Source organism: Larus michahellis, chromosome 7 (genome assembly GCF_964199755.1).
Source record: "Larus michahellis chromosome 7, bLarMic1.1, whole genome shotgun sequence".
Taxonomy (NCBI): Eukaryota; Metazoa; Chordata; class Aves; order Charadriiformes; family Laridae; genus Larus; species Larus michahellis.
This window is the reverse complement of record NC_133902.1, coordinates 14698212-14711801: the sequence shown is the minus strand read 5'-3', so window position 1 is coordinate 14711801 and position 13590 is coordinate 14698212.

The following is a 13590-nucleotide window of genomic DNA, read 5'->3' as shown; positions in this document are numbered from 1 at the left end:
CTGCTATATCTCCCACATGGAAAATGCCAGGAGGGAGAAGTGGGGATTATGTTTAGACTTTCTCGGAACTGCTTCAAATCAACTAGATAGCTTTGTGCTGTAAATCTCCCAACAGCCAAACGCAAAAGCAGCAAACATCTCGCTGTATGTCCCACATCCAAAGTGCCAAGAGAGAGCTTGCTCTCCCTGTCTTTGAGTACTGTTTGCACTGTCCCGGTTACCTCTTTGCTAACATTCTCTTCAGAGCTGCAGTGAAACCAGGAACCACGTGGAGAAGGCACCCACACTGAAAGTGCCTGGAGGGAACATTGGGGCTTCTTCTCAGTGTCTCTGACATAGGGTTTCACTGTCCCGGGAAAGTCTCTGCTAACACCCTGCAGAGCGCAGTGCCCAATATACAGAAACGTCTTGCGGTATCTCCTACAGGGAAAGTGCCAGGAGGAATTGTGGAGCTTGGTCTCAGTGTCTCTGAGAATTGCTCTGATTATCCGTGTGACCTCTTTGCTAAGACTCTCCAGAGAGCCGTCCTCAAAACCAACACACATCTTGACATATCTCCCTCATTGATCGCAGTGTCTCCAGGAACGGCATTCAAGGAGCCAGGAATTTTTCTGCCCACACGGTCCGGGGACAGTTCCTTAAAACCAATATACATCCTGCTATATCTCCCACATGGAAAATGCCAGGAGGGAGAAGTGGGGATTATGTTTAGACTTTCTCAGAACTGCTTCAAATCAACTAGATAGCTTTGTGCTGTAAATCTCCCAACAGCCAAACGCAAAAGCAGCAAACATCTCGCTGTATGTCCCACATCCAAAGTGCCAAGAGAGTAATGTAGAGCTTGCTCTCCCTGTCTTTGAGTACTGTTTGCACTGTCCCGGTTACCTCTTTGCTAACATTCTCTTCAGAGCTGCAGTGAAACCAGGAACCACGTGGAGAAGGCACCCACACTGAAAGTGCCTGGAGGGAACATTGGGGCTTCTTCTCATTGTCTCTGACATAGGTTTTTACTGTCTTGGGAAAGTCTCTGCTAACACCCTGCAGAGCGCAGTGCCCAATATACAGAAACGTCTTGCGGTATCTCCTACAGGGAAAGTGCCAGGAGGGAATTGTCGATCTTGTTCTCAGTGTCTCTGAGAATTGCTCTGATTGTCCGTGTGACCTCTTTGCTCAGACTCTCCAGAGAGCCGTCCTCAAAACCAACACACATCTTGACATATCTCCCTCATTGATCGCAGTGTCTCCAGGAACGGCATTCAAGGAGCCAGGAATGTTCCTCCCTACACTGTCCATTGAGTTGTCCTCAAAACCAATATACATCCTGCTGTATCTCCCACATGGAAAGTGCCAGGAGGGAGAAGTGGGGATTATGCTTAGACTTTCTCGGAACTGCTTCAAATCGACTAGATATCTTTGTGCTGTAAATCTCCCAACAGCCAAACGCAAAAGCAGCAAACATCTCGCTGTATGTCCCACATCCAAAGTGCCAAGAGAGTAATGTAGAGCTTGCTCTCCCTGTCTTTGAGTAGTGTTTGCACTGTCCCGGTTACCTCTTTGCTAACATTCTCCTCAGAGCTGCAGTGAAACCAGGAACCACGTGGAGAAGGCACCCACACTGAAAGTGCCTGGAGGGAACGTTGGGGCTTCTTCTCAGTGTCTCTGACATAGGGTTTCACTGTCCCGGGAAAGTCTCTGCTAACACCCTGCAGAGCGCAGTGCCCAATATACAGAAACGTCTTGCGGTATCTCCTACAGGGAAAGTGCCAGGAGGAATTGTGGAGCTTGGTCTCAGTGTCTCTGAGAATTGCTCTGATTATCCGTGTGACCTCTTTGCTAAGACTCTCCAGAGAGCCGTCCTCAAAACCAACACACATCTTGACATATCTCCCTCATTGTTCGCAGTGTCTCCAGGAACGGCATTCAAGGAGCCACGAACTTTTCTGCCCACACTGTCGGGGACATTTCCTTAAAACCAATATACATCCTGCTATATCTCCCACATGGAAAATGCCAGGAGGGAGAAGTGGGGATTATGTTTAGACTTTCTCGGAACTGCTTCAAATCAACTAGATAGCTTTGTGCTGTAAATCTCCCAACAGCCAAACGCAAAAGCAGCAAACATCTCGCTGTATGTCCCACATCCAAAGTGCCAAGAGAGAGCTTGCTCTCCCTGTCTTTGAGTACTGTTTGCACTGTCCCGGTTACCTCTTTGCTAACATTCTCTTCAGAGCTGCAGTGAAACCAGGAACCACGTGGAGAAGGCACCCACACTGAAAGTGCCTGGAGGGAACATTGGGGCTTCTTCTCATTGTCTCTGACATAGGTTTTTACTGTCTTGGGAAAGTCTCTGCTAACACCCTGCAGAGCGCAGTGCCCAATATACAGAAACGTCTTGCGGTATCTCCTACAGGGAAAGTGCCAGGAGGGAATTGTCGATCTTGTTCTCAGTGTCTCTGAGAATTGCTCTGATTGTCCGTGTGACCTCTTTGCTCAGACTCTCCAGAGAGCCGTCCTCAAAACCAACACACATCTTGACATATCTCCCTCATTGATCGCAGTGTCTCCAGGAACGGCATTCAAGGAGCCAGGAATGTTCCTCCCTACACTGTCCATTGAGTTGTCCTCAAAACCAATATACATCCTGCTGTATCTCCCACATGGAAAGTGCCAGGAGGGAGAAGTGGGGATTATGCTTAGACTTTCTCGGAACTGCTTCAAATCGACTAGATATCTTAGTGCTGTAAATCTCCCAACAGCCAAACGCAAAAGCAGCAAACATCTCGCTGTATGTCCCACATCCAAAGTGCCAAGAGAGTAATGTAGAGCTTGCTCTCCCTGTCTTTGAGTAGTGTTTGCACTGTCCCGGTTACCTCTTTGCTAACATTCTCCTCAGAGCTGCAGTGAAACCAGGAACCACCTGGAGAAGGCACCCACACTGAAAGTGCCTGGAGGGAACGTTGGGGCTTCTTCTCAGTGTCTCTGACATAGGGTTTCACTGTCCCGGGAAAGTCTCTGCTAACACCCTGCAGAGCGCAGTGCCCAATATACAGAAACGTCTTGCGGTATCTCCTACAGGGAAAGTGCCAGGAGGAATTGTGGAGCTTGGTCTCAGTGTCTCTGAGAATTGCTCTGATTATCCGTGTGACCTCTTTGCTAAGACTCTCCAGAGAGCCGTCCTCAAAACCAACACACATCTTGACATATCTCCCTCATTGTTCGCAGTGTCTCCAGGAACGGCATTCAAGGAGCCACGAACTTTTCTGCCCACACTGTCGGGGACATTTCCTTAAAACCAATATACATCCTGCTATATCTCCCACATGGAAAATGCCAGGAGGGAGAAGTGGGGATTATGTTTAGACTTTCTCGGAACTGCTTCAAATCAACTAGATAGCTTTGTGCTGTAAATCTCCCAACAGCCAAATGCAAAAGCAGCAAACATCTCGCTGTATGTCCCACATCCAAAGTGCCAAGAGAGAGCTTGCTCTCCCTGTCTTTGAGTACTGTTTGCACTGTCCCGGTTACCTCTTTGCTAACATTCTCTTCAGAGCTGCAGTGAAACCAGGAACCACGTGGAGAAGGCACCCACACTGAAAGTGCCTGGAGGGAACATTGGGGCTTCTTCTCAGTGTCTCTGACATAGGGTTTCACTGTCCCGGGAAAGTCTCTGCTAACACCCTGCAGAGCGCAGTGCCCAATATACAGAAACGTCTTGCGGTATCTCCTACAGGGAAAGTGCCAGGAGGAATTGTGGAGCTTGGTCTCAGTGTCTCTGAGAATTGCTCTGATTATCCGTGTGACCTCTTTGCTAAGACTCTCCAGAGAGCCGTCCTCAAAACCAACACACATCTTGACATATCTCCCTCATTGTTCGCAGTGTCTCCAGGAACGGCATTCAAGGAGCCACGAACTTTTCTGCCCACACTGTCGGGGACATTTCCTTAAAACCAATATACATCCTGCTATATCTCCCACATTGAAAGTGCCAGGAGGGAGAAGTGGGGATTATGTTTAGACTTTCTCGGAACTGCTTCTAATCAACTAGATAGCTTTGTGCTGTAAATCTCCCAACAGCCAAACGCAAAAGCAGCAAACATCTCGCTGTATGTCCCACATCCAAAGTTCCAAGAGAGAGCTTGCTCTCCCTGTCTTTGAGTACTGTTTGCACTCTACCGGTTACCTCTTTGCTAACATTCTCTTCAGAGCTGCAGTGAAACCAGGAACCACGTGGAGAAGGCACCCACACTGAAAGTGCCTGGAGGGAACATTGGGGCTTCTTCTCAGTGTCTCTGACATGGGGTTTCACTGTCTCGGGAAAGTCTCTGCTAACACCCTGCAGAGCGCTGTGCCCAATATACAGAAACGTCTTGCGGTATCTCCTACAGGGAAAGTGCCAGGAGGGAATTGTGGAGCTTGTTCTCAGTGTCTCTGAGAATTGCTCTGATTATCCGTGTGACCTCTTTGGTAAGACTCTTCAGAGAGCCGTCCTCAAAACCAACACACATCTTGACATATCAACCTCATTGATCGCAGTGTCTCCAGGAACGGCATTCAAGGAGCCAGGAATTTTTCTCCCTACACTGTCCATTGAGTTGTCCTCAAAACCAATATACATCCTGCTGTATCTCCCACATGGAAAGTGCCAGGAGGGAGAAGTGGGGATTATGCTTAGACTTTCTCGGAACTGCTTCAAATCAACTAGATAGCTTTGTGCTGTAAATCTCCCAACAGCCAAACGCAAAAGCAGAAATCATCTCGCTGTATGTCCCACATCCAAAGTGCCAAGAGAGAGCTTGCTCTCCCTGTCTTTGAGTACTGTTTTCACTGTCCCGGTTACCTCTTTGCTAACATTCTCTTCAGAGCTGCAGTGAAACCAGGAACCACGTGGAGAAGGCACCCACACTGAAAGTGCCTGGAGGGAACGTTGGGGCTTCTTCTCAGTGTCTCTGACATAGGGTTTCACTGTCCCGGGAAAGTCTCTGCTAACACCCTGCAGAGCGCAGTGCCCAATATGCAGAAACGTCTTGCGGTATCTCCTACAGGGAAAGTGCCAGGAGGAATTGTGGAGCTTGGTCTCAGTGTCTCTGAGAATTGCTCTGATTATCCGTGTGACCTCTTTGCTAAGACTCTCCAGAGAGCCGTACTCAAAACCAACACACATCTTGACATATCTCCCTCATTGATCGCAGTGTCTCCAGGAACGGCATTCAAGGAGCCAGGAATTTTTCTCCCTACACTGTCCATTGAGTTGTCCTCAAAACCAATATACATCCTGCTGTATCTCCCACATGGAAAGTGCCAGGAGGGAGAAGTGGGGATTATGCTTAGACTTTCTCGGAACTGCTTCAAATCAACTCGATATCTTTGTGCTGTAAATCTCCCAACAGCCAAACGCAAAAGCAGCAAACATCTCGCTGTATGTCCCACATCGAAAGTGCCAAGAGAGTAATGTAGAGCTTGCTCTCCCTGTCTTTGAGTACTGTTTGCACTGTCCCGGTTACCTCTTTGCTAACATTCTCTTCAGAGCTGCAGTGAAACCAGGAACCACGTGGAGAAGGCACCCACACTGAAAGTGCCTGGAGGGAACATTGGGGCTTCTTCTCAGTGTCTCTGACATGGGGTTTCACTGTCTCGGGAAAGTCTCTGCTAACACCCTGCAGAGCGCTGTGCCCAATATACAGAAACGTCTTGCGGTATCTCTTACAGGGAAAGTGCCAGGAGGGAATTGTGGAGCTTGTTCTCAGTGTCTCTGAGAATTGCTCTGATTATCCGTGTGACCTCTTTGCTAAGACTCTCCAGAGAGCCGTCCTCAAAACCAACACACATCTTGACATATCAACCTCATTGATCGCAGTGTCTCCAGGAACGGCATTCAAGGAGCCAGGAATTTTTCTCCCTACACTGTCCATTGAGTTGTCCTCAAAACCAATATACATCCTGCTGTATCTCCCACATGGAAAGTGCCAGGAGGGAGAAGTGGGGATTATGCTTAGACTTTCTCGGAACTGCTTCAAATCAACTAGATAGCTTTGTGCTGTAAATCTCCCAACAGCCAAACGCAAAAGCAGCAAACATCTCGCTGTATGTCCCACATCCAAAGTGCCAAGAGAGTAATGTAGAGCTTGCTCTCCCTGTCTTTGAGTACTGTTTGCACTCTACCGGTTACCTCTTTGCTAACATTCTCTTCAGAGCTGCAGTGAAACCAGGAACCACGTGGAGAAGGCACCCACACTGAAAGTGCCTGGAGGGAACGTTGGGGCTTCTTCTCAGTGTCTCTGACATAGGGTTTCACTGTCTCGGGAAAGTCTCTGCTAACACCCTGCAGAGCGCAGTGCCCAATATACAGAAACGTCTTGCGGTATCTCCTACAGGGAAAGTGCCAGGAGGAATTGTGGAGCTTGGTCTCAGTGTCTCTGAGAATTGCTCTGATTATCCGTGTGACCTCTTTGCTAAGACTCTCCAGAGAGCCGTCCTCAAAACCAACACACATCTTGACATATCTCCCTCATTGATCGCAGTGTCTCCAGGAACGGCATTCAAGGAGCCAGGAATTTTTCTCCCTCCACTGTCCATTGAGTTGTCCTCAAAACCAATATACATCCTGCTGTATCTCCCACATGGAAAGTGCCAGGAGGGAGAAGTGGGGATTATGCTTAGACTTTCTCGGAACTGCTTCAAATCAACTAGATATCTTTGTGCTGTAAATCTCCCAACAGCCAAACGCAAAAGCAGCAAACATCTCGCTGTATGTCCCACATCCAAAGTGCCAAGAGAGTAATGTAGAGCTTGCTCTCCCTGTCTTTGAGTACTGTTTGCACTGTCCCGGTTACCTCTTTGCTAACATTCTCCTCAGAGCTGCAGTGAAACCAGGAACCACGTGGAGAAGGCACCCACACTGAAAGTGCCTGGAGGGAACGTTGGGGCTTCTTCTCAGTGTCTCTGACATAGGGTTTCACTGTCCCAGGAAAGTCTCTGCTAACACCCTGCAGAGCGCAGTGCCCAATATACAGAAACGTCTTGCGGTATCTCCTACAGGGAAAGTGCCCGGAGGAATTGTGGAGCTTGTTCTCAGTGTCTCTGAGAATTGCTCTGATTATCCGTGTGACCTCTTTGCTAAGACTCTCCAGAGAGCCGTCCTCAAAACCAACACACAACTTGACATATCTCCCTCATTGTTCGCAGTGTCTCCAGGAACGGCATTCAAGGAGCCACGAACTTTTCTGCCCACACTGTCGGGGACATTTCCTTAAAACCAATATACATCCTGCTATATCTCCCACATGGAAAATGCCAGGAGGGAGAAGTGGGGATTATGTTTAGACTTTCTCGGAACTGCTTCAAATCAACTAGATAGCTTTGTGCTGTAAATCTCCCAACAGCCAAATGCAAAAGCAGCAAACATCTCGCTGTATGTCCCACATCCAAAGTGCCAAGAGAGAGCTTGCTCTCCCTGTCTTTGAGTACTGTTTGCACTGTCCCGGTTACCTCTTTGCTAACATTCTCTTCAGAGCTGCAGTGAAACCAGGAACCACGTGGAGAAGGCACCCACACTGAAAGTGCCTGGAGGGAACATTGGGGCTTCTTCTCAGTGTCTCTGACATAGGGTTTCACTGTCCCGGGAAAGTCTCTGCTAACACCCTGCAGAGCGCAGTGCCCAATATACAGAAACGTCTTGCGGTATCTCCTACAGGGAAAGTGCCAGGAGGAATTGTGGAGCTTGGTCTCAGTGTCTCTGAGAATTGCTCTGATTATCCGTGTGACCTCTTTGCTAAGACTCTCCAGAGAGCCGTCCTCAAAACCAACACACATCTTGACATATCTCCCTCATTGATCGCAGTGTCTCCAGGAACGGCATTCAAGGAGCCAGGAATTTTTCTGCCCACACGGTCCGGGGACAGTTCCTTAAAACCAATATACATCCTGCTATATCTCCCACATGGAAAATGCCAGGAGGGAGAAGTGGGGATTATGTTTAGACTTTCTCGGAACTGCTTCAAATCAACTCGATAGCTTTGTGCTGTAAATCTCCCAACAGCCAAACGCAAAAGCAGCAAACATCTCGCTGTATGTCCCACATCGAAAGTGCCAAGAGAGTAATGTAGAGCTTGCTCTCCCTGTCTTTGAGTACTGTTTGCACTGTCCCGGTTACCTCTTTGCTAACATTCTCTTCAGAGCTGCAGTGAAACCAGGAACCACCTGGAGAAGGCACCCACACTGAAAGTGCCTGGAGGGAACATTGGGGCTTCTTCTCATTGTCTCTGACATAGGTTTTTACTGTCTTGGGAAAGTCTCTGCTAACACCCTGCAGAGCGCAGTGCCCAATATACAGAAACGTCTTGCGGTATCTCCTACAGGGAAAGTGCCAGGAGGGAATTGTGGAGCTTGGTCTCAGTGTCTCTGAGAATTGCTCTGATTGTCCGTGAGACCTCTTTGCTCAGACTCTCCAGAGAGCCGTCCTCAAAACCAACACACATCTTGACATATCTCCCTCATTGATCGCAGTGTCTCCAGGAACGGCATTCAAGGAGCCAGGAATGTTCCTCCCTACACTGTCCATTGAGTTGTCCTCAAAACCAATATACATCCTGCTGTATCTCCCACATGGAAAGTGCCAGGAGGGAGAAGTGGGGATTATGTTTAGACTTTCTCGGAACTGCTTCAAATCAACTAGATAGCTTTGTGCTGTAAATCTCCCAACAGCCAAACGCAAAAGCAGCAAACATCTCGCTGTATGTCCCACATCCAAAGTGCCAAGAGAGTAATGTAGAGCTTGCTCTCCCTGTCTTTGAGTACTGTTTGCACTGTCCCGGTTACCTCTTTGCTAACATTCTCTTCAGAGCTGCAGTGAAACCAGGAACCACGTGGAGAAGGCACCCACACTGAAAGTGCCTGGAGGGAACATTGGGGCTTCTTCTCAGTGTCTCTGACATAGGTTTTTACTATCTTGGGAAAGTCTCTGCTAACACCCTGCAGAGCGCAGTGCCCAATATACAGAAACATCTTGCGGTATCTCCTACAGGGAAAGTGCCAGGAGGAATTGTGGAGCTTGGTCTCAGTGTCTCTGAGAATTGCTCTAATTATCCGTGTGACCTCTTTGCTAAGACTCTCCAGAGAGCCGTCCTCAAAACCAACACACATCTTGACATATCTCCCTCATTGATCGCAGTGTCTCCAGGAACGGCATTCAAGGAGCCAGGAACTTTTCTGCCCTCACTGTCGGGGACATTTCCTTAAAACCAATATACATCCTGCTATATCTCCCACATGGAAAATGCCAGGAGGGAGAAGTGAGGATTATGCTTAGACTTTCTCGGAACTGCTTCAAATCAACTAGATATCTTTCTGCTGTAAATCTCCAAACAGCCAAATGTAAAAGCAGCAAACATCTCGCTGTATGTCGCACATCCAAAGTGCCAAGAGAGAGCTTGCTCTCCCTGTCTTTGAGTACTGTTTGCACTGTCCCGGTTACCTCTTTGCTAACATTCTCTTCAGAGCTGCAGTGAAACCAGGAACCACGTGGAGAAGGCACCCACACTGAAAGTGCCTGGAGGGAACATTGGGGCTTCTTCTCAGTGTCTCTGACATAGGGTTTCACTGTCCCGGGAAAGTCTCTGCTAACACCCTGCAGAGCGCAGTGCCCAATATACAGAAACGTCTTGCGGTATCTCCTACAGGGAAAGTGCCAGGAGGAATTGTGGAGCTTGGTCTCAGTGTCTCTGAGAATTGCTCTGATTATCCGTGTGACCTCTTTGCTAAGACTCTCCAGAGAGCCGTCCTCAAAACCAACACACATCTTGACATATCTCCCTCATTGATCGCAGTGTCTCCAGGAACGGCATTCAAGGAGCCAGGAATTTTTCTGCCCACACGGTCCGGGGACAGTTCCTTAAAACCAATATACATCCTGCTATATCTCCCACATGGAAAATGCCAGGAGGGAGAAGTGGGGATTATGTTTAGACTTTCTCGGAACTGCTTCAAATCAACTAGATAGCTTTGTGCTGTAAATCTCCCAACAGCCAAACGCAAAAGCAGCAAACATCTCGCTGTATGTCCCACATCCAAAGTGCCAAGAGAGTAATGTAGAGCTTGCTCTCCCTGTCTTTGAGTACTGTTTGCACTGTCCCGGTTACCTCTTTGCTAACATTCTCTTCAGAGCTGCAGTGAAACCAGGAACCACCTGGAGAAGGCACCCACACTGAAAGTGCCTGGAGGGAACATTGGGGCTTCTTCTCAGTGTCTCTGACATAGGTTTTTACTATCTTGGGAAAGTCTCTGCTAACACCCTGCAGAGCGCAGTGCCCAATATACAGAAACATCTTGCGGTATCTCCTACAGGGAAAGTGCCAGGAGGAATTGTGGAGCTTGGTCTCAGTGTCTCTGAGAATTGCTCTAATTATCCGTGTGACCTCTTTGCTAAGACTCTCCAGAGAGCCGTCCTCAAAACCAACACACATCTTGACATATCTCCCTCATTGATCGCAGTGTCTCCAGGAACGGCATTCAAGGAGCCAGGAACTTTTCTGCCCTCACTGTCGGGGACATTTCCTTAAAACCAATATACATCCTGCTATATCTCCCACATGGAAAATGCCAGGAGGGAGAAGTGAGGATTATGCTTAGACTTTCTCGGAACTGCTTCAAATCAACTAGATATCTTTCTGCTGTAAATCTCCAAACAGCCAAATGTAAAAGCAGCAAACATCTCGCTGTATGTCGCACATCCAAAGTGCCAAGAGAGAGCTTGCTCTCCCTGTCTTTGAGTACTGTTTGCACTGTCCCGGTTACCTCTTTGCTAACATTCTCTTCAGAGCTGCAGTGAAACCAGGAACCACGTGGAGAAGGCACCCACACTGAAAGTGCCTGGAGGGAACATTGGGGCTTCTTCTCAGTGTCTCTGACATAGGGTTTCACTGTCCCGGGAAAGTCTCTGCTAACACCCTGCAGAGCGCAGTGCCCAATATACAGAAACGTCTTGCGGTATCTCCTACAGGGAAAGTGCCAGGAGGAATTGTGGAGCTTGGTCTCAGTGTCTCTGAGAATTGCTCTGATTATCCGTGTGACCTCTTTGCTAAGACTCTCCAGAGAGCCGTCCTCAAAACCAACACACATCTTGACATATCTCCCTCATTGATCGCAGTGTCTCCAGGAACGGCATTCAAGGAGCCAGGAATTTTTCTGCCCACACGGTCCGGGGACAGTTCCTTAAAACCAATATACATCCTGCTATATCTCCCACATGGAAAATGCCAGGAGGGAGAAGTGGGGATTATGTTTAGACTTTCTCGGAACTGCTTCAAATCAACTCGATAGCTTTGTGCTGTAAATCTCCCAACAGCCAAACGCAAAAGCAGCAAACATCTCGCTGTATGTCCCACATCGAAAGTGCCAAGAGAGTAATGTAGAGCTTGCTCTCCCTGTCTTTGAGTACTGTTTGCACTGTCCCGGTTACCTCTTTGCTAACATTCTCTTCAGAGCTGCAGTGAAACCAGGAACCACCTGGAGAAGGCACCCACACTGAAAGTGCCTGGAGGGAACATTGGGGCTTCTTCTCATTGTCTCTGACATAGGTTTTTACTGTCTTGGGAAAGTCTCTGCTAACACCCTGCAGAGCGCAGTGCCCAATATACAGAAACGTCTTGCGGTATCTCCTACAGGGAAAGTGCCAGGAGGGAATTGTGGAGCTTGGTCTCAGTGTCTCTGAGAATTGCTCTGATTGTCCGTGAGACCTCTTTGCTCAGACTCTCCAGAGAGCCGTCCTCAAAACCAACACACATCTTGACATATCTCCCTCATTGATCGCAGTGTCTCCAGGAACGGCATTCAAGGAGCCAGGAATGTTCCTCCCTACACTGTCCATTGAGTTGTCCTCAAAACCAATATACATCCTGCTGTATCTCCCACATGGAAAGTGCCAGGAGGGAGAAGTGGGGATTATGTTTAGACTTTCTCGGAACTGCTTCAAATCAACTAGATAGCTTTGTGCTGTAAATCTCCCAACAGCCAAACGCAAAAGCAGCAAACATCTCGCTGTATGTCCCACATCCAAAGTGCCAAGAGAGAGCTTGCTCTCCCTGTCTTTGAGTACTGTTTGCACTGTCCCGGTTACCTCTTTGCTAACATTCTCTTCAGAGCTGCAGTGAAACCAGGAACCACGTGGAGAAGGCACCCACACTGAAAGTGCTTGGAGGGAACGTTGGGGCTTCTTCTCAGTGTCTCTGACATAGGGTTTCACTGTCCCGGGAAAGTCTCTGCTAACACCCTGCAGAGCGCTGTGCCCAATATACAGAAACGTCTTGCGGTATCTCCTACAGGGAAAGTGCCAGGAGGAATTGTGGAGCTTGGTCTCAGTGTCTCTGAGAATTGCTCTGATTATCCGTGTGACCTCTTTGCTAAGACTCTCCAGAGAGCCGTCCTCAAAACCAACACACATCTTGACATATCTCCCTCATTGTTCGCAGTGTCTCCAGGAACGGCATTCAAGGAGCCACGAACTTTGCTGCCCACACTGTCGGGGACATTTCCTTAAAACCAATATACATCCTGCTATATCTCCCACATGGAAAATGCCAGGAGGGAGAAGTGGGGATTATGTTTAGACTTTCACGGAACTGCTTCAAATCAACTAGATAGCTTTGTGCTGTAAATCTCCCAACAGCCAAACGCAAAAGCAGCAAACATCTCGCTGTATGTCCCACATCCAAAGTGCCAAGAGAGAGCTTGCTCTCCCTGTCTTTGAGTACTGTTTGCACTGTCCCGGTTACCTCTTTGCTAACATTCTCTTCAGAGCTGCAGTGAAACCAGGAACCACGTGGAGAAGGCACCCACACTGAAAGTGCTTGGAGGGAACATTGGGGCTTCTTCTCAGTGTCTCTGACATAGGGTTTCACTGTCCCGGGAAAGTCTCTGCTAACACCCTGCAGAGCGCAGTGCCCAATATACAGAAACGTCTTGCGGTATCTCCTACAGGGAAAGTGCCAGGAGGAATTGTGGAGCTTGGTCTCAGTGTCTCCAAGAATTGCTCTGATTATCCGTGTGACCTCTTTGCTAACACTCTCCAGAGAGCCGTCCTCAAAACCAACACACATCTTGACATATCTCCCTCATTGATCGCAGTGTCTCCAGGAACGGCATTCAAGGAGCCAGGAATTTTTCTGCCCACACGGTCCGGGGACAGTTCCTTAAAACCAATATACATCCTGCTATATCTCCCACATGGAAAATGCCAGGAGGGAGAAGTGGGGATTATGTTTAGACTTTCTCGGAACTGCTTCAAATCAACTAGATAGCTTTGTGCTGTAAATCTCCCAACAGCCAAACGCAAAAGCAGCAAACATCTCGCTGTATGTCCCACATCGAAAGTGCCAAGAGAGTAATGTAGAGCTTGCTCTCCCTGTCTTTGAGTACTGTTTGCACTGTCCCGGTTACCTCTTTGCTAACATTCTCTTCAGAGCTGCAGTGAAACCAGGAACCACCTGGAGAAGGCACCCACACTGAAAGTGCCTGGAGGGAACATTGGGGCTTCTTCTCAGTGTCTCTGACATAGGTTTTTACTATCTTGGGAAAGTCTCTGCTAACACCCTGCAGAGC